Raw genomic sequence first — 20,689 nt, 5'->3', positions numbered from 1 at the left:
TATTAACCAGCCTTGTTCATTCTAACACAGTGTTTTAGGAGCTTAATTGACTCCTTCCTCCCATACAAGATAAAACTTGCTCAGGAGCCCCTTTGACTAGTAGTTACGTAGATAAGAATGTGAATTAAATGTTTGGACCAATAACAAATGATAGTCACAGTGGCTCCATTTTTTTTTAATTGTTGAAAGAGTAATAAGAAAGATCAAAATACTATTAGAAATGACAGAGATATAGGATCTTTAAGTAATTCTTGATTTATGGAAGAATAAGTTAATCCTAAAATATTACTGCTATTGTGTTTTTTTTTTGTAAAAAACTTTGGCTATAATCTTAAGATTCTCTTTTAAGGTTTTCCTCTAGTACTAGGAAATATATACTTTTTGAAGCATATTGAGAAAAAATATTTCTCTAGAATGTTCTTTCTTCAGGATTCTTTTGGAGACAATTTATACTTGAATTAATGAAGAAATCTCTCAATGTAGCTGAAAACTATCATAGTGGGAGCTCTAAAGAAAGTAAATCAATGAATGAATTTTTTCTGTATAGCTTTAGAAATAGCTTAATAAAGTGTCTGAACAGCAATATAACAATTATGTACTCATTTGCTCTGTCAGACTCTATTTGAGTTCCTTCTCTTGTTTCCAGTCCTGGACTGAGCACTAAGGATATCTTTCATTAAAGGCCAACGTCATGGAAATATTACATGTATCAGGGGTGATGTCCAAATATTTAACAACTCATGCATCATAGTTCTATACAATCAGAAGCGAAGCCAGCAGTAAACAGTAGATTTAGCTGGACCCGTGTATCCTACCTGAGTGTCCCCAAGACTTAATTCTTCTTGGTTTCATCACCTGAAGCCTCTCGGCCATTAACTGAAGATTTGTATTTGCCCCTTATTTGAGATCAGGATAGCTGGGTCTCCCTTCTTTGTCTTGTGTCCTCTGTTTCTGATTCTAGACTGTGCTATGGGCTTTGACTTTCCATTGTTCCTTTAAGTACTTCAGTCCTTCAGTCCCAGGTGCTGATTTGAATTTTGGATCTTCCACTTCCTCAGCTTCTGGTTATCCTCTTGACTTTTTTTTGGTCACCTACTTGTTTCTGGGGTCTTGATCATATTGCAACATATATTTTACTTCTTTAGTCTCCATTATCATCCCTCCTCTGACCATCACATGATACTTCATCTCTACTTTTCTTAAGGTGTTCTTCCTTTCTCTTGGTTACTTAAGTAAAGGTCTTATCAATCCTTCTAGATTGTAAACTTTCGACAGCAGAGAGCAATTCTTATATATATTTTTTAAGATTTTTGTTTATTTATTTATTTTAGAGAGAGAGCAAGAGCATGAGTGGGAAGAGCAGAGAGGGAGGGGAAGAGAGAATCTGAAGCAGACTCTGCACTCTTGTGCAGACCCTGAAATGGGGCTTGATCTCATGACCCTGAGATCATGACCTGAGCCAAAACCAAGAGTCAGATGCTTAACTGACTGCACCACCCAGGTGCCCTGAAAACAAGTCTTTTAGAACTGGATATACATTAATAGCACTGAATATTAAGTGATTACTGTTACCTTATTCAGAATGAAAATGCTATTATGGTTATGGTTTTAATATTCCTTACCTAAAAGATATATATACTGAAATACTTATAAGGTGAAATATGTATCTGGCATTTATTTAAAAATATCCTAGCAAATAAGTTTGGGGATACAGAGAAGATAAAATAAGGAAAATAAAATATTGGCAATTATTAAAGTTGAATTATGGGTAGATTGGGGGTCACTGTACTTTTTTCTCTACCTATATGTTTGAAAATTTCCATAATAAAGGCTAAATTATGTATAAATATAAATTACACATCACTATAAATATAAATAAAAATAATGATAAATATAAATAAAAGTCTATATTAAAATATTTGTTCACAGAATTGACTCCCAAAATTGCCCCTTCCCTTGGTCTAGCATGATTGCTGGATACCATAAACGTCTTCCTTATTCTTATGTAAAGGGGATGTCATCTGCAGTGGCCACTGTGCTCACAATAGTTTCCTCTTTTCTGGGAATGGATCAAAACACAGGAGCAGGTCTCTAGTGGCCATACCTATGCTACGTGGCACTGCTATGCTCTAGCCAAGTTCATTGATCCAGATGTAGATGGACAAACACTTGAGCCAGTCATACTCTCTCCTGACAATGTGAAACTTGTAAGAGAGAAGCACACAAACTGGTCTGATTGGAAGCCTGTTGTGTTAATGACAATGCCCAGAGATAAGGTCTATGAACTCTCACTGTAAGGTTTTCTAGTTGCCTTTGCCCCTGTCTTCCTGTGGTTTTATTGTCCACTTCTTCCACTGATCCTGTGAAATGCCTCAGTATTTGTGCAGTAAATCCCTCTCCCCACTGTTTTTTGTTGAAGTTATCCAGAATTTGTCTCTGTTACCTAGAATAATAAAGAAAAACTTACTTAATGTGTCAACTGAATGAAATGAACTCATTCACATAATAAGGAACAGAATGTCTGAATTCAGCACATTTCTGCATATGAAACATTTTTATATGTTATTGTGCAGAGGATTTCCTTTCTGCTTGTTTGCTTTCCTACCTTCAACAATAATTATTGAGTACCTACTATGTGCCTACACTGTGACAAGTGCCAAATATGATGAGAATAACAGAGAAAGTTCTTGCCCTCATGGAGGAGCTTACAATTTTATGGGGGAGATAGGTATTATTAACTAATGATACTTGCCATTGTGTTATTAGAAAGATGAGTATCCAAAAGGAAAAGAATATATTTCAGAGGTGAAGAACCAGAGAACCTGATTAAGAATGGGTGGTGGGAGTGGGAAGTGAACTTGATTTGAGGGCTAAAAGATAAGCAATATGTAATTATATGAGAGGACAGTGGAATGGAGATGGGAGTGAAAAGTGATTCTTGAAAAGATGACTTCCAGAATTCTGTCTGATCAACAAAATGGATGGAAACAGAACTGCATGCAAGAAGATGTTTGTCACTGTCTGATTAATAATTAAGACTAAATTGGAATCTGTTTAATGTTCACCATTAGGACAATAGTTAAACTGGTACATTCACTTTATTTTAAGAACAAAAGCCTCCCTGAGGTTTCACTGGCCAGAACTGTGACACGCCTGTCCTTTCTAAGCCAGGTACCAGTAAGAGCAATGGTGGTGAATTGCTTAGAGACTAATCTTGATTTCTGACCCTCAGGCTAGAGAAAGACCCACATCCCCTAAAGCACATGGTTGCTATATGAGCAAGACGTTGACAAAAAGAAATGGCTGTTGCCTGGACAACCAACAATGTGTGAGGCAGACAAGTCAAGTGACCTGGGCAGGAGCTGATCTACCGGAGCTGTGTGTGGGGAAATTTGATTGGAGAGGGTTTGAGAGAAAGTGAAAAGAGAATAATTACAGCAGTAAATATAGATAACTCTTTTGAGAATTTTTGCTATAAAAGCTAGAAGAGAAATGAAGTGGTAGTTGGACAGGGATGTAGGGGCTAAGAGAGATTTGTATCTAAGATTGGAGAAATTACTCATGTTTAATGTTGATGGGTATGAATCTATAGAAAGGGAAAAGTTGAGATGCAGAAGAGAGGACGTGATGTTGATTAAGAGGCAGGTGGTAGATATGAATGCACACATGGGAGGTTGGTTTCAGGAGGAAGACAATTCATCCGCAGTGATAGGAAGCAAGGAAGAATCCATGGGCCCAGATGTAGTAGATGTGTAGATAAGGTAGGAAGCTTGTGTAAATTCTCTTCTGATTGCTTTTGCAGAACGCTGACATGTAAAGTATTGAATAGGTTTCTCAGGCAGATTAAATTCTTGTTTGGCAGAGAATATTTCATTGTGTCCCCATGAATAATTTCCATGATGTTTTGATTCTTGATTTTAACTAGGCTGATTGTTAATGCAGTAAAGTTATTATTCTAAAGCTATATTTATAAATAGATCAGTGGGATCAGTGCTAGGATAGAAGGAAGTGTCTCTGTACTTTGAATAAAATTCAAACTACTTACTGGAGACTACAGATCCCTACATAATCTGATCTTTGTCCACCTCTCTAAACACATCAAGTATTATTCTTCCCTTGCTTATTCTGTTCCAGCCAAATCATCTGTCTGTCTTTTTTGCTGATGTCAAGCTCATTTCAGTTTTGTGACCTTTGCACTCCTGTTTCCCTCTTCTTGGAAGACTTTTCCATTGGGTATGTATAGGGCAGTTTCACTGGCATCATTTAGGGCTCAGTGAAACTCCCTAGTCCCTTTACCTAAAGTTGTGATACCCTGACCAGCCACTAGCTTATTACAGTATTTTGTTTCTTTGTAGCATTTAGCACTAACCAAAATTCTATTACTTCTTTCTTAATTTCTGCATCCCCAGCAATTCATATAAAGCCTGGTATATATTAGGTGCCTAAATTCTTTTAAATGGTTGAGTACCAAAGGCTCTGTTCTTATCCTTAATTGCATGCATTCAACCTTTTTATCAGCAACTTAGAAAATGACAGAGAATAACATGCTTATCAAATCCATAGATGCTGCTAATTTAAATGAAACATATAAGTATCCCAATGTGTTGAAGTGAAATGCTGAAATAAAACTATTTTAACAGGGATGAAGGCAAAATGTCAAATTTAGGTTAAAAAATTTACTATAGAATCATAGCTCAGCAGTATTTCATGAGTAAAAAGGCCTGAGGATTTTAACTGTAGACTGCAGGGTGGCTAAAATAGTTAACCTGAACTAATAAAAGCACAATAGCCAGAAAACAGTGCCCTAGATTCTGCTGGGTTAAACCCACAGCTGGAGCAATGTGCTTGTTTAGGTTATTTGATTGTCTGAACATTTTTTTTACACTTACTTTTAAGTCATTATTTTTCAATGAACAGTATAAGTTGTTGTGTTAACTGGCCAGCAACTTCCGTTCTTGCAGGCAACATGAATGGAAAAATGAACTTGTAATCAGCTAGCTGATTATCGAACGAAAGTAATAGTTATCTTTGATGACATCAGACTCATGAGTTACCTCCACACAAGGTGTGTCTGTAGAGGGTATGATCCTCTCCCAAGGCTCCGCCTCTCACTGGGCTCAGGTCTAGGGGTATAATGGCTCTCTTCCATTGCCAGTTCTTGGGGAATCAAAATGCCTTGTTGGGTCCCCTAGTCCTGCTCTTATCCCTGTTAGGGTCCGTCCATTCAATTCTACTCAACATCTCAATTTCCTTTAGGATACTGATTGATAGCATAGCTTCTGGGATTTCTCAGGCTGTAACATTTTAGAAGGGGCAAATTTTGCATTCCTTAATCATTATACACATAACCTCAGTTGAAGTATTTGTAATTATAACTTTTTGATTACTTGCATGTGCCTGATATCTTATATGCCTTATTCCTAAGTCTTAAAGTTATAGAACAAGGTAGGCATTATTATTTGCATTTTACAGATGAGGAATTTGAAGCTCAGAGAAGTTAGGTATTTTGGCCAAGGTGATTGTTTATAAATGACAGAGACTTAATTTTGAGTTTGACTCCAAGGCTCACATTGCTATTTCCATTATACCTAGGACCTCTCTTATCTCCACCATGCACATTGGATTCTCTTTTGTTAGTCTGACTACTTAGCTGGAATCTCTTAAGTTTTTCAGAAGTAGATACTATATTGTATTCTTTTATCTCCACTGCCTAGCATAGTGTCAGGCACATGGGAGACATGCAAGATATTTTTTGAATGAGTGGATAGAGGAGAAATGTCGCTTACCTGTTAACCTGTATTTCTATTCTTTGGGAATACACATCAGGTTTTTGATGTCATATTTACTTCCCCATTAAAGTCCTTCATGCTCCCTTTCCCTTTTTATCACTGGCCCTCACTTTCATGTACTTGATTTTCTTCTATATTCATTCCTTGCTGAACATTTGAACGTATCACATATCAGAGACAAACATGTGTCTGGCAACTTGGAAATGGTGAGAAAATAAAAATGCAAATAATGATCGTATCTATTTGGTGGGTCTGGGGTTGAGTAGTGGGAAGACATTGTTAAAAGTCACTTAAATCTTCCCATACTTTCTCTTAACATCTATTGTTTTATTTGGATACACTACGGGTGGTGTTGATTCTGTCCCTGCCAATCGTAAAATGAGGAGGTTCCACTTTGTGTATTTTAGCATGTATACAGTAGATACATTGAGTTAGTTGTTTGTCATAGGTTATTGTACACATTGAAGCATATATACTTGCTTTAGAGAACGGCTTGAGAAATACTAAGTGAAGGATGGCTAATAACACACCTGGACATTGTAATTCTCCTCATCTCCTTAGATATGGATCAGGTACGCTGATCTATTTTATAAAATGTTTAACAAAAATGCTGGCCAAACTTAAAAGCCACAGTGTTCACTTGCAGCAGGATGTTCTATGGTAGGGAAAATGCAATCCAAGTCTTTGTTTTTATTCATGTAGTAATGCTTTGGCTTCTGCCTTTGGGCCTCTAATAGGGAAGTAATCAACTCAGAAGTCCCAGAACACTGAAATGTTACAACTAAACAAGAAAGTATTAGATTAGAGAAGAAATCTGACTCCAAATTTTTTTTAATTTTCTGACTAGTTTATTCTTATTAAACTTCCCTTCAGCGTCTTATTTTGAAAAATGTCAACTCAACAAAAAGATCAGAAGAGTAGTAAAATGAGTATCCATATACCCTCCTCCCAGATTAACTAATTGTTCACATTGTGCCACATATGTTTTATCCCCTTTTATAACTAATGATAATTACTTTTTTAAGCATTTAGTGGAGATAACTAATAAAAATTTCACACTCATTTTATTGCCTTTAGTAGCAACTAGATTTATAAACTCTATGAGGGTAGGAACCAGGCCTGTCTTGCACATTGCTGCATCCCTGGCACCTAACATAATGTTTGGCATGTAGTAGGAGCTCAATAAATATTCATTGACTGATGGGCTGAGTTGTTCTTTATATATTTGGCCCTGACTAGCTGCACAAATCAATTGAAGTTTGAAAGAAATTAAGTCAATCTGATCTTAAAGCAAAATATCCAAAAGTGTACTCAAGTTTTAAGGGAAATGTGTCTAAATCCTCTTATTTCTCTGGGCACTTATTACAAAGCCTTTCATCACATAGGTACTTATTAAGTATTCCCTGAAGAAAACTTGGTTACAGTATTCACAATAGTCCTGATTATGATCAAACTTTGGAAAATAAGCCTCAATGATAAAAACTTAGAGAGTGAGTTTATTCAGCCTGGGACAATTCATGAATGGATCTGGTGTCTTAGCTGGTCCCTGTTGCAAGATTGAGTCCTAGAGCTGCAATTCAGGGGAGAGGAAGAACAATGAACACAGAACAGGAAAAAACAGCAAAATTAATTAAAACTACTATACAGGAATTCTTAGACATAAAGAATACCTTCTTAAGAGTGAAGGCTGTTAAGTTTTGAAATTGGAGGATTTATAGAGGTAATTCTCTTCTGTAGATCTTCTCTTCTGTGGAGGAATCCACTACAAAGTAGAGTTTCTAGTCTTTTACATGTTTCTTACTAAAATGACCACATCTAAACATACCAAATAGATAAAAAGAATGTCAACAGAATATTTCCTCTTTGCCTACTTAATAAAGTTCAAATATCTTAGCATATAATTCAAGATCCTCTGCAAAAATAACTCCCAACTATCTTAATACTTTCACTTTTCCTGTTTCATGCCTAGCTTGGGTTGGTCCAAGAGTGGTGGTCCAGAGTTTTCCTAACCATGTTCCATGAAACTCTAATACCCCTAATAGAAAGCATCTAGCATCTCTAATAAGAACATCTGGTGTTAAAAATTTTGCATGACGAAAAAGTTTGGGAAATGTTTCATATTAGATCCCTGACCTACCTACTGTAGGTTCGATGATAAATGAACCTTATTAGCCCAATCAGAACTACATTAGCCCAATTAGAAGATCTGAAAAATTCTACAGTGAGAAACCAGTTTAATGTATAGTTTACAAAATGTACCTGACCAAGGAATTTTTTTTTTTTTTGGATAGCAGGATACTTATTAATGTCATGAAAGATACTTGTGTTCTCCAGAATAGTTTGCAGAATGCTGCTTAACCATACTTGGAATTCCTTGAATGTTGCTCATGCCATCTGACTGGAATAACTTAGTTTATTTAGAAAAAGCCCCCATCCTTAAAAAGATATTCCAAGGGACTTACAAGAAGGAAGCCACAAAAGATAGGGAGTACTTGTGGAACTAATTCTGATTTAGACCCATGTCTAAATGCTCTCCAAGGTCTGTAATCAACTGTCTATTATAAAGTTGGAAGCACAGTCTTTAAGTACAGTTCTTCAGCATTCTCTCCTTATTTTGACTAATTTCAACCTCAGAAGTTGGTGTCATTTACATTTTAGTCTTTGGGATAAAGATTTTTAGAATCAAGGAATTTGTATAATAATCCTATGTGTGGAGTCGTGGAATGATATTTGAAGCAAATTGTTTCCATGAAGTTAATAGCATTTGGTAAGTTCTAAAGTGTCACCTGTTAAGTTTTGCAGGATTTATTGAAATGAGTGTCAATTATTGAAAGAATGACATACATCTTTGGGCATGAATCATGAAGGTTTGCAGCCAGCCCCAAAGGGTTTGTATATGAGGCAGAGTGCTATAAATACGTGTCTCACCATGCTTACCATCCAGCATTGCGTGGAGCAGCGAATGGTCAATTGGTGCCACTAACTGAGACCTCCTGGGATTCCATGATTGCAGAGGGAGGCCTGATGAAGTCTCCTGCTGCTGGTGGGGCTGCTGCTGACCTGGAAGAATGGATGGGTTCTGGGAGACAAGGCGGTCTACAAACACAGAGCTCCAGGAAATGTCTACCCAGGGGAGTAAGTACATTAATAAGGAAATTAAAAATGCTCTCAAGGGGGTAAAACAGATAAGCTCTAATAGAACAAATAAATGAAGAAGTGCAAATCACTACTCAGCAACTCAGAAGAAGCCAAGAAGAAGAAAGAGGATGCCCTAAATGATACCAAGGATTCTGAAATGAAGCTGCAGGCATCCCAGGGGGTGTGCAATGATACCATGGTAGCCCTCTGGGAGGAGTGTAAGCCCTGCTTGAAACAGACCTTTATGAAGTTCTGTACACATGTCTGAAGAAGCAGTTCCCACCTGGCTGGCTGTCAGCTTAAGTTGTCCCTGAACCAGTTCTCCCATCTACTTCTGGGTTAATGGCAACCACATGGACTCCCTGCTGGAGAAGACCAGCAGCAGACCCATGCTCTGGACTCATGCAGGACAGCTTCTACGGGACATCCAGCATCATGGACAAGATTTTCCAGGACAGACTCTTCACCCGTGAGCTGCAGGATACTTCCACTACTCACCCTTCCGCTCATTCCAGGAGAGGCCCGTCTTCTTCAATCCCAAGTCCTGCATCACCCAGAACAGAATCTATTTCCCTGTATATTAACCCTTGAACTTCCACGACATGTTTCAGCCCTTCTTTGACATGACTCACCAGGCTCAAAAGGCCATGGATGTCAACCTTCATAGAATTCCCTACCACTTTCCAGTGGAATTCACAGAAGACAACCAAGACCATACTGTGTGCAAGGAGATCCGTCTCAACTCCACAGGGTGCCTGAGGATGAAGGACCAGTGTGACATGCCAGGAGATCTTGTCAGTGGACTGTTTGGCTGACAACCCCTCTCAGGTCCAGCTGTGACAGGAGCTTGACAGTTCCCTCCAGCTTGCTAAGAAGTTCACCAAGCTGTACTCTGAGCTGCTGCAGTCCTCCTAGGGGAAGATGTTCAACACATCCTCTCTACTGAAGCAGCTGAATGAGCAATTTATCTAGGTGTCCCATCTGGCTAATCTCAATCAAAGTGAAGACCCATTCTATCTCCAGGTCACTATGATGAGTTCCCAGACTTCTGACTCCAATGTTCCCTCTGGCTTCACTCACTAAGGTGGTTGCAAAACTCTTTGATTCTGACTTCATCACTGTGATGGTCCCAAAGGTCTTCAGGTATAATCGTAAGTTTATGGAGACTGTGGCAGAGAAAGCTCTTCAGGAATACCACAAAAGGAACTGGGAGAATGAGATGTGAACATTACCTCTCCAAATATAGGGTCTGAATTCCGTTGCCCCCAAGATGAGCCATAGGCCCTTAGAGATTTCTGCATGTCACCAAGTGACCAGGCCTTGCCTTGAGGCCCTCCTGTCCCCTCACCCTGCCTTTCCTCCCTCTGGACACTTCACTGTAATGCCGGTGTTAATGAATCATGGGAAGAAATCCCACTAACTCAATAAAACTGCCAGTAATCTGAAAAAAAAAAAGAAGAATGACATACATTTAAATAAAATAAAATGAGAATCTTTCTTGGTGAACAGAAATGACCTTTATTGAGGTCATTATATGCTTGTGTGCTTATTTAGAGAAATAGAGAATGGACGAACTATTTGTTTTTTTTTTAAAGATTTTATTTTTTATTTATTTGACAGAGACACAGCGAGAGAGGTACACAAGTGGGGGGAGGTGGGAGAGGGAGAAGCAGGCTTCCTGCCAAGTGGGGAGCCCAATGTGGGGCTAGATAACAGGACCCTGGGATCATGACCCGAGCTGAAGGCACACATCTAATGACTGAGCCACCCAGGCGCCCCGTGGATGAACTATTTGTATTGTATACTCATTACTTTGTGGGTTTCTCTTTTTCATGTTTCTGCACATCTTGTGAGCAGAAGTAGTGATAGCCCTTTGTTCTGGATGATCTTTTTTTAAAAAATTTTTTATTGTTATGTTAATCACCATACATTACATCATTAGTTTTTCATGTAGTGTTCCATGATTCATTGTTTGTGCATAACACCCAGTGCTCCACGCAGAATGTGCCCTCTTTAATACCCATCACCAGGCTAACCCATCCTACCACCCTCTCCCCTCTAGAACCCTCAGTTTGTTTTTCAGAGTCCATCGTCTCTCATGGTTTGTCTCCCCCTCCGACTTACTCCCCTTCATTCTTCCCCTCCTGCTATCTTCTTTTTTCTTTTTTTTTTTTTAACATATGTTGCATTATTTGTTTCACAAGTACAGATCTGTGATTCAACAGTCTTGCACAATTCACAGCGCTCACCATAGCACATACCCTACCCTGGATGATCTTTGCAAAGATGTCTGAGAGTGAACAGAAGATAGAGATAATATCTCTCTCCGGAGCAGAGGGCCAATCTGTTTGCTGTCCAGTGATTATTTTCATTATTGTCCTCTTGAGCAGCTTTGGACAGGTTTTCTTGTAGCCCAATCTCTTGTAAGAAAAAGTTGGGATTTCTCAAGCTCAGGGTATCTCAGCTGTGATGCAAACCCATTGGGTAAGCAGCATTTGCCTAGGCTGCTCAGTGTAACCTATGGAACTTGAGGGATAAGAGGAACCAACACAAACATGAAGTTCAAGATGTTGACTCTGCCATGAATAACACAATCTTTTGTCTCCAACCCAAAAGTCATGTGTCTTCTGCCACTATCCAGAAAACTATGGCAGACTAACTTGTCAGTTTGCAGAGCTTGGTAAAATCTCAGAGCTGTAACAATGTTGTTGTAGTAACAATTTTTTGACACTTGTAGGAAGCATCCTCTTCAGGGACATGGGTTTGGAAGGTTTTTTTCCTGGATGTCATCAAGGCTTGACCTGAATCAGGATCCTGGTATGGATCATTACTAGATGATCAGGGTGGGGCAGAGTTCAATTTGGAGGGAAAAGCATTGCTGGCCTGAGGCAAATATCAAGTGAACTGGGTTATCTGTCTTATCCAAGAAAAGCCATCTAAGCTGGGTTTGAAGTAGACCTGAATGAGTGAACAGACTAGGAAGTGGGCAGCCCTCAAGAGTTAGGGATGGCTCACGTAAGCACATATCCCAGACAAAAGTGGTCAGAAGCATGATGGCAAAAAGTAACCACTTGTGATTCCTTTCTATTCCAGAGCATGACTTTTCATACAGAATGGGCTCTTTTCCCTCCTCCAAAAGTGACCTTTAGGTAAGAGTTCAAGTTCTTAAATTGCTAAGTCCTTGGGTTGTTCTAACCCCAGATCTGGCAGGCCCTAGTCATTGTCATTATTAGTGTTTAAAACAAAATGATGTTCTTTGCCTGATCGGGAACATTGGCTGAGTCCTGAAAAGGATATTTTCCTTTTTAGGGTGTGTGGGTTCCTGGTGTCCTATTGTCCAGGCTCTTCTCCAGGATAGGCTTCTGCTCCTGGGACAAAGTAACCCTTCACTGTTGGGGTGAAAGTATGACAATTTGAGCCTTAAGAGATCACTCTGGACAAATAAAAACAACCAACCAACCAAACAAACAAAAAAGTTAATAGTGGCTTCAATAGTAACAAATTTCCAAACAATATGTCATTCGTTGTGCTCTTTCTAAAGGGGAGTGTGGTTAAAATAACAGCCGTCAGTCCAAGCGGCAGACCAAAGCAGTGGTGGCTAAGCCTCTTTGTACTCATAAATAGACTTATAAAAATGGATATGCCATGAAATGCAATGGCCACGGCGTGATCATGTGAAAGTGTGTGGAGAAATTTCCCAAGTTATTTCAGATGCTTAATTTTGGCCCTAATTATTGTGACCCTCTGAATAGCTTATCAGTTATTCTATCAATGTTATTGGTAGGATCAACAAAAATACAAATTTTTATTACTTTTTTTTTTTTGAGAGAGAGAATGGGAGAGAGAGAGTGGGGAGGGACAGAGGGAGAGAATTTTAAGCAGGCTCCATGCTGAGCGCAGAGCCTGATGTGGAGCTCCATCTCGAGACCCTGAGATCATGACCTGAGCCAAAATCAGGAGTCAGACACTTAGCTGACTGAGTCACCCAGCACCCCACAAATTTTCATTACTTTAAGGAGAACATTTAGGAGCAGTTTATCTTAGAAATGTATAGTCATATGTCGCCTTTCAGTTTGATTATGCTTATATAATACACTTATATAATCTTATATATAGGCAGTGGGGGACATGCTTCTGGAAGTTGAATTTGGAATAAAAAAGGCAACATGAGTGAAAAAAAAAAAACCCAAAATATAGGCCTTGGTCTCAAAGCTGGCCGTCATAAACCAAGTTCAAAAGCAACCCAAGAGAAGCAGGTAGAATGAGGTGACATTAGGAATTCTAGGCCACATTAGTTCTTAGGACAGCTAGTTAAGATGAAAGACCACCTGATTAGAAGCACAGGAAAGCAAAAGAAATGTTTAGTTTGGTGGCAGAGAATGGGAAAAGCAAATACAGGTAGGACTACTCAGGCTTATCTGTGGCTCAGGGTAAGTAGGACAACTATAAGCAAAACAAAGCACCAGACGAGTGCCTGACCAGACTGCTTTAACAGAACAAACTAGGTGGACAGGGAGCTATAAAGAACCTGCAAACTATAACCCAGTCTGTTCTGTGCCTGGTGATAGCAGTGTTGTTAGGAGCACCTGGAGCAAGACTGGCACCGTCTGTGTCTCCCTCCTTTGGCTAGAGAACAAAATTTCTCTAACGGGGAGGGTTCCCACCGGGCTGGGTTGGTTAAGAGCCTCTTAGCCAAGTCTGGGATGAGTATAAGCAAGAGTAGAGCTAAAGCTAAATGCAGTAATTCAGAGAGGAGATTTATATACACTATCAAACTGAGGGACTGGAAGGTATCAGAAGTTCTGGGAAGGAGTTGGGGTAAGCATTCCTTTTCATTCAGTGTATATTATATGCCAGGCTCTATGCTAGGTTTTGGGAATACAAAGATAAGACAACACCTCTGATAATTTAGAATACCATAGCTGAACTAGACAAAGTGATTGCAATCAAGAGTGGTAAGAACTGTGGTATAAAGATTACTATACAGGACTCTCCAGGAGTACACAAGGTGGTAGTGAAGGGCACAGAATGTAAAAGATGGCTTCCTGGAGGAGGTGATCATCAAGTTGTGTCAAAAAAGATGAGTAGAGGGGAGGAAAATAAAGATGAAGATTTTCTAAATTGAGGTTTGTGCAAAGCCTGTGAATTGAGAGAAAGCATGATGCATCTGGAACCTTCAAGGTTTCAGGGTAAATGAGGCTGGAGAGCCATAGGAGCATCACATATTCTCAAGTGGTAGAGAAACTCAACCACTCAGTTTTAGGTTTCTCAGACCAGCTCCAATCATGGACAATAGTGGCTATCTTAATTATCTTTGTACCCTTCTCTAGACAAGCTGATCTTGTGAGGATTTCCTCATCATGGAACTGAGTCCAAGCTCTGTCTTCAAGGGCTAGAGGGTGTAGAGGGAGTAGAAGTGGCCTCCTTATTTCATAAATACCCACATTTTGAGATGTTAGCACTTTTCCCCTTTGACTTTGGAATGAGGCTACAAACCAGCATACCCAGGTAAACCCATGGTGACTTTTTTCCGTGAGTTCTCCCCTTAGCAGAGGGATATGAACCCATACATGTCAATAAATAGCAGACTCTGGGGCATGCGCTAATGACAATTTTTGGACATTTTCCCCTGAGGAGGACAGGTCTATTATATCTTTTAGGTCTTACAGTCTTTGGACTGAATTTATATTTACCGTCTTCCTTTCTGGTTTAAAGATGTTACAGAAAATGAAAATGTCATGTTTGTTTAGTACTGCTTAGATATTATCTAGGGTGATGGATTGTTGCTATGAATATTTGAGTTGCTATGAATGCTCAAAAAGGCAGAGTGTGGGTTAAAGTGAAAGTACAAGAACAATGTATTGACCACAAGATTCTGATGGTTCTGGTGCTAAAGACAAATTATAAAGCTTGCATTGCCTACCTTATGTGGCTATTTGTAAGATTAAATCACCAAATGTATATGAAAAGGAGGTGTCCCTAGGATACTGTATAAACATAAGATGTTATCATTTGACTTGCTCCCTGTCTAGCTTTCAAAAAAAAGAACATTTTTTCTTTTGAAATATATCTTTTAGCTAAGAATGAGTTACCATGGTATTAGAGCTACTTTAATGAAACATTAACAAATAAATAAAAAAATGATAAAACACTGTTGTTTATGAGTTTTTTAAAAAATTCCAATAAAGTTAACATACAGTGTCAATGAGTTTCAGGTGTACAATATAGTGATTCAACACTTCCATACAATACTCAGTGCTCATCACAGCAAGTGCACTCCTTAATCCCCATCACCTATTTCACCCATCCACCCACACATCTCCCATCTGGTAACCATTCATTTGTTTTCTATGGTTAAGAGTCTGTTTGTTGGTTTTTCTCTCTCTCTCTCTCTCTTTTCCTTTGCTTGTTTGTTTTGTTTCTTAAATTCCACATATGAGTGAAATCATATGGCCTTTGTCTTTCTCTGACTTATTTTGCTTAACACAATACTCTCTAGCTCCATCCACATCATTGCAAATGGCAGGATTTCATTCTTTTTATGGCTGAGTAGTATTCCATTGTGTGTATGTGTATACCACATCTTCTTTATCCATTCATCAGTTGATGTATACTGGAGCTTTTTCCATAATTTGGCTATCACTGATAATGCTGCTATAAACATCATGGTACATGTGCCCCTTTGAATCAGCATTTTTGTATACTTTGGGTAAATACCTAGTACTGCAATTGCTGGGTCATAGGGTAGTTCTATTTTTAACTCTTTGAGACATCTCCATACCATTTCCACAGTGGCTGCACCCATTTTGTTCCCACCAGTGGTGCAGGTGGGTTCCTTTCTCCACATCCTTGCCAATTTGTTGTTTCCTGTGTTATTAATTTTAGTTGTTCTGACAGGTATGAGGTGATAGTTCATTGTAGTTTTGATTTGCATTTCCCTGATGATGAGTGATGTTGAGCATCTTTTCTTGTGTTTCTTGGCCATCTGTATGTCTTTGGAGAAATGTCTGCTCATGTATTCTGTCCATTTTTGAATTGGATTGTTCTTTTGGGTGTTGAGTTATATCAGTTCTTTTTATATTTTGGATACTAACCCTTTATTTGATATGTCATTTGCAAGTATCTTCTCCCATGCTGTAGGTTGCCTTTTAGTTTTGTTGATTGTTTCCTTACCTATGCAGAAGTTTTTACTCTGATGTAGTCCCGATAGTTTAGTTTTGCTTTTATTTCCTTTAGCTCAGGAGACATATCTAGAAAAATGCTACTATGACCGATGTCAGAGAAATTACTGCCTGTGCTTGTCTTCAAGGATTTTTATGTTTCATGTCTCACATTTAGGTCTTTAATCCATTTTGAATTTATTTTTGTGTATGGTATAAGAAAGTGGTGCAGGGGCACCTGGGTGGCTCAGTCATTAAGTGTCTGCCTTCGGCTCAGGTCATGATGCCAGGGTCCTGGGATCGAGCCCCGCATTAGGTTCCCTGCTTGGCAGGAAGCCTGCTTCTCCCTCTCCTGCTCCCCCTGCTTGTGTTCCCTCTCTCACTGTGTCTCTTTCTGTCAAATAAATAAATAAAATCTTTTAAAAAAAAGTGGTACAGTTTTATTCTTTTGCATGTAGCTGTCCAGTTTTCCCAACACCATTTGTTGAAAGACTTTTTCCCATTGCATATTCTTGCTTCTTTTGTTGAAGATTAATTGACCATATAATTGTGGGTTTATTTCTGGGTTTTCTATTCTGTTTTATTGATCTTTCATTGATTTGTCCACTTTTTTTGCCAGTACTATACTGTTTTGATTACTACAGCTTTGTGGTATAACTTGATGTCTGGGATTGTGATACTTCCAACTTTGCTTTTCTTTTTCAAAATTGCTTTGGTTATTATTTGGTTATTCTTTGTTGTTCCATATAAATTTTAGAATTGTTTATTTTAGTTCTGTGGAAAATGCTTTTGGTATTTTGATAAGGATTGCATTAAATCTATAGATTGCTTTGAGTAGTATAGGCATTTTAACAATATTTGTTGTTCCAATCCATGAGCATAGGAGGTCTTTTCATTTCTTTGTATCATCTTCAATTTCTTTCATCAGTGTTTTATAATTTTCAGGGTACAGGTCTTTCACCTCTTTCATTAGCTTTATTCCTACGTATTTGATTATTTTTGGTGCAATTATAAATGGGATGTTTTTTTAAATTTGTCTTTCTGCTGCTTTTTTATTAAGGTATAAAAATGCAACAGATTTCTGCACATTGATTTTGTATACTGTGACAAAATTTGTATCCTGCATTCATTTATCAGTTCTAGTAGTTTTTTGGTGGAGTCTTTAGGGTTTTCTATATATAGTATCATGTCATCTGCAGATAGTGAGAGTTTTACTTCTTCCTTACTAATTTGGATGCCTTTTATTTCCTTTGTTGTCTGATTGCTGCAGCTAGGACTTCCAGTGCTATGTTGAATAAAAGTAGTGAGACCGGACATCCTTGTCTAGTTCCTGACCTTAGGGGAAAAGCTCTGTTTTTCATCATTGAGTATGATATTCACTATGATATTCACATATATGTGAAATATATTCACATATATTTCATATATGACCTTTATTATGTGGAGGTATGTTCCCTCTAAACCCATTTTGTTGAGGGTTTTCTTTTTTTTTTTTTATCATGAATGAATGTTGTACTTCATCAAATGCTTTTTCTGCCTCTGTTGAAATGATCATATGGTTTTTATCCACTCTTGATGTGATGTATCATGTTGATTGATTTACGAATATTGAACCACACTTGCTTCACAGGAATAAATCCCACTTGATCGTGGTGAATGATATTTTTAATGTACTGTTGGATTTAGTTTGCTGATATTTTGATGAGGATTTTTGCATCTATGTTCATCGGAGATAAGGGCCTGTAATTCTCTTTTTTTGTGGTGTCTTTATCTGATTTTGGTATTAGGGTGATATTGGCCTCATAGAATGAATTTGGAAGTTTCCTGTTTTCTTCTATTTTTTTGGAATAGTTTGAGAAAAATAGTTATTAACTCTTCTTTAAATGTTTGGTAGAATTTGCCCATGAAACCGTTTGGTTCTGAACTTTTCCTTGTTGGGAGGTTTTTGATTACTGATTCAATTTCATTGCTGGCAATCAGTCTGTCCTAATTTTCTATTTCTTTCTGCTTCAGTTTTGGTAGATTATACATTTCTAGGAATTTATCCTTTTCTTCTAGCTCGTCTAATTTGTTGGCATGTATTTCATAATATTCTCTCACAATTGTTTGTATTTCTGTGGTGTTGGCTCTTATTTCTCCTCTTTCATTTCTGATTTTGTTTTTTGAATCATCTCTTGTTTTTGATGAGTCTGGCTAAAGGCTTATCAATTTTGTTGATCTTTCAAAGAACCAGCTTTGGGTTTCATTGATCTGTTATATTGTTTTCTTAGTTTCTGTATCATTTACTTCTGCTCTAATCTTTATTATTTCCTTTCCTCAGCTGGTTTTAGGTTTGGTTTGTTGTTATTTTTCTATGTCCTTTCGGTGTAATGTTACATTGTTTATTTGAAATTTTTCTTGCTTCTTGGGGGTAGGCCTGTATTTATTATAAATTTCTCTCCTAGAACAGCTTTTGCTGCATCCCAAAGGTTTTGGACCATTGTATTCTAATTTTCATTCATCTTCATGTACTTTTTGATTTTTTTCTTTCATTTCTTGGTTGAGCCAGTCATCGTTTAGTAGCATGTTATTTAACACTTCATGTATTTGTGGTCTTTCCTGATTTTTTCTTGTGGTTGATTTCTAGTTTCATAGCAATATGGTCAGAAAATATTCATGGTATGACTGCAATCTTTTTGAATTTGTTGAAGCTTGTTTTGTGGCCTAATATGTGATCTATTCTAGAGAATGTTCCATGTGCACTTGAAAAGAATGTGTATTCTGCTGTTTTAGGATGGAATGTTCTGATGAATATATCTGTTAGATCCATCTAGTCCAGTGTGTCCTTCAAAGGCACTGTTTCCTTGTTGGTTTTCTGTTTGGATGATCTGTTCAAAGATCTAAGTGGAGTGTTAAAGTCCCCTACTATTATTGTATTACTATCAATTAGTTGCTTTATGTTTGTCATTAACTATTTTATATGTTTGGGTGCTCCCATGTTAGGTGCATAAATATTTACAATTGTTTTTATCTTCTTGTTGGATTATCCCTTGTATTATTATATAGTGTCTGTCTCTTTTTCCAGTCTTTGTTTTAAAGTCTATTTTATCCAATATAAGTATTGCTACTCAGGCTTTCTTTTGACATCCATTTGCATGATAAATGTTTCTTCATCCTCTTACTTTCAATCTGCATGTGTCTTTAGGTCTGAAATGAGTCTCTTGTAGGTAGCATATAAGTGGGTCTTGTTTTTTTATCCACTCTACAACAGTTTTTAAAATAGTTTCTTAAAGCATTGAATAACATTTAGGGCTTTTTATCTGTATTTTGGGCTCTACCTGCAAACTGCCAGATATTTGATTCCATAATTCAATCTATTTTGAGGAAGGAGCACTGAAATAAGTAGCACTTTTTTGAAAAATAATTGTTTTAAAAAAGAGTGTTAGCTTTGACAGAGAGAAAGGTATTGGTAATTTCCAAGGATGCATTAAAAAATGGGTAAAGAATTCAGACAGGAAGCAGTAGGAGTGTGCACACTGCCTCTTCTAAAAGTTTAGATGTGCAAGGGAGATGAGAGGTCAGGAAATATATGGAGGTGGGGAGATATTTGCTCTCAATAAAGGGTGATGCTTGATGCATAAGTATTGCAAAAAGAGCACAGATCTTCACTTGGGCAATCATCAATATCAGGGATTAAGTATCTGCCCCAAACTCCTCCTATCAGTCATCTGCCCTGCTTGCCAAGCTATGCAAACTTCCAGAGGGAATCCTTTGTGGGTTTTGGGGGGAAGGAGTATTTTCCATTGACAGTCCCTCATAAGGCCGTGGATATTGACGGGCCTTGCAAACCTCCCAAAAACAAATGTCTAGAGCAGAGCCTTTTTTTTTTTTTTTTTAAAGATTTTATTTATTCGACGGAGAGAGACACAGCGAGAGAGGGAACACAAGCAAGGGGAGGGGGTGAGGGAGAAGCAGGCTTCCCGCTGAGCAGGGAGCCCGACGCAGGGCTCGATCCCAGAACCCCGGGATCACGACCTGAGCCGAAGGCAGATGCTTACACGACTGAGTCACCCAGGCGCCCCTAGAGCAGAGCCTTTTTTTTCTGATTTTCTCCACTAGAGAAGGAGTCATGTTAATAACTGCAGAGGCAAACTGCTTCCACAAGAACATAGGTGCAGGACAGGGTGAGATTTCTTTGTCCCTCCTTGTTCAAGGAAGTACATTGCTTACACTCAATAGGGAGCATTGACTTCAGAGTTATCAAAAGTATTATTTCTAATGTTTCAACAAATAGAAGACTATTCAAAATGAACTTGTTAATTTCAATGAAGAAGTGGTTACCTGCATTTTATGTAACAAAACTGCATAAATGGACCAGTGTCACACTAGTGTTTAAAAAGAAAGTGCAAAAAAAAAAAGTTAAAGCTCTTGAATATTTAGTATGGCTGAGAATTATATCATATTGATAATATGTTAATCCAATGTTTTCAATGAAGTCTTCCTAATGAGTGCTCACAGATAATCTAATTCTATTCATGGGGGAATAAATTTGAATACCTTTATAATATCACCCACAGTCAGAAGATTTTTTTAAACAAAAATTCATAAGTACCTTATGAAAAT

At 37.9% G+C, this 20,689-nt stretch overlaps 1 protein-coding gene and 1 pseudogene across 2 annotated transcripts in view; both read left to right on the top strand.

Moving 5' to 3' along the window:
- LOC112826339 (clusterin pseudogene) overlaps positions 1 to 10,152 on the top strand; it is a 61,567-nt pseudogene extending 51,415 nt beyond the window's left edge.
- SCEL (sciellin) overlaps positions 1 to 20,689 on the top strand; it is a 307,279-nt gene that overhangs the window by 57,441 nt on the left and 229,149 nt on the right. The gene's annotated exons all lie outside the window — the stretch shown is intronic.

This window comes from Callorhinus ursinus, unplaced genomic scaffold (genome assembly GCF_003265705.2).
Source record: "Callorhinus ursinus isolate GAN/ISIS: 27379988/994484 unplaced genomic scaffold, GSC_fseal_2.0 scaffold7, whole genome shotgun sequence".
In the NCBI taxonomy this organism is placed as follows: Eukaryota; Metazoa; Chordata; class Mammalia; order Carnivora; family Otariidae; genus Callorhinus; species Callorhinus ursinus.
This window is presented reverse-complemented; position numbering and strand designations above follow the sequence as displayed.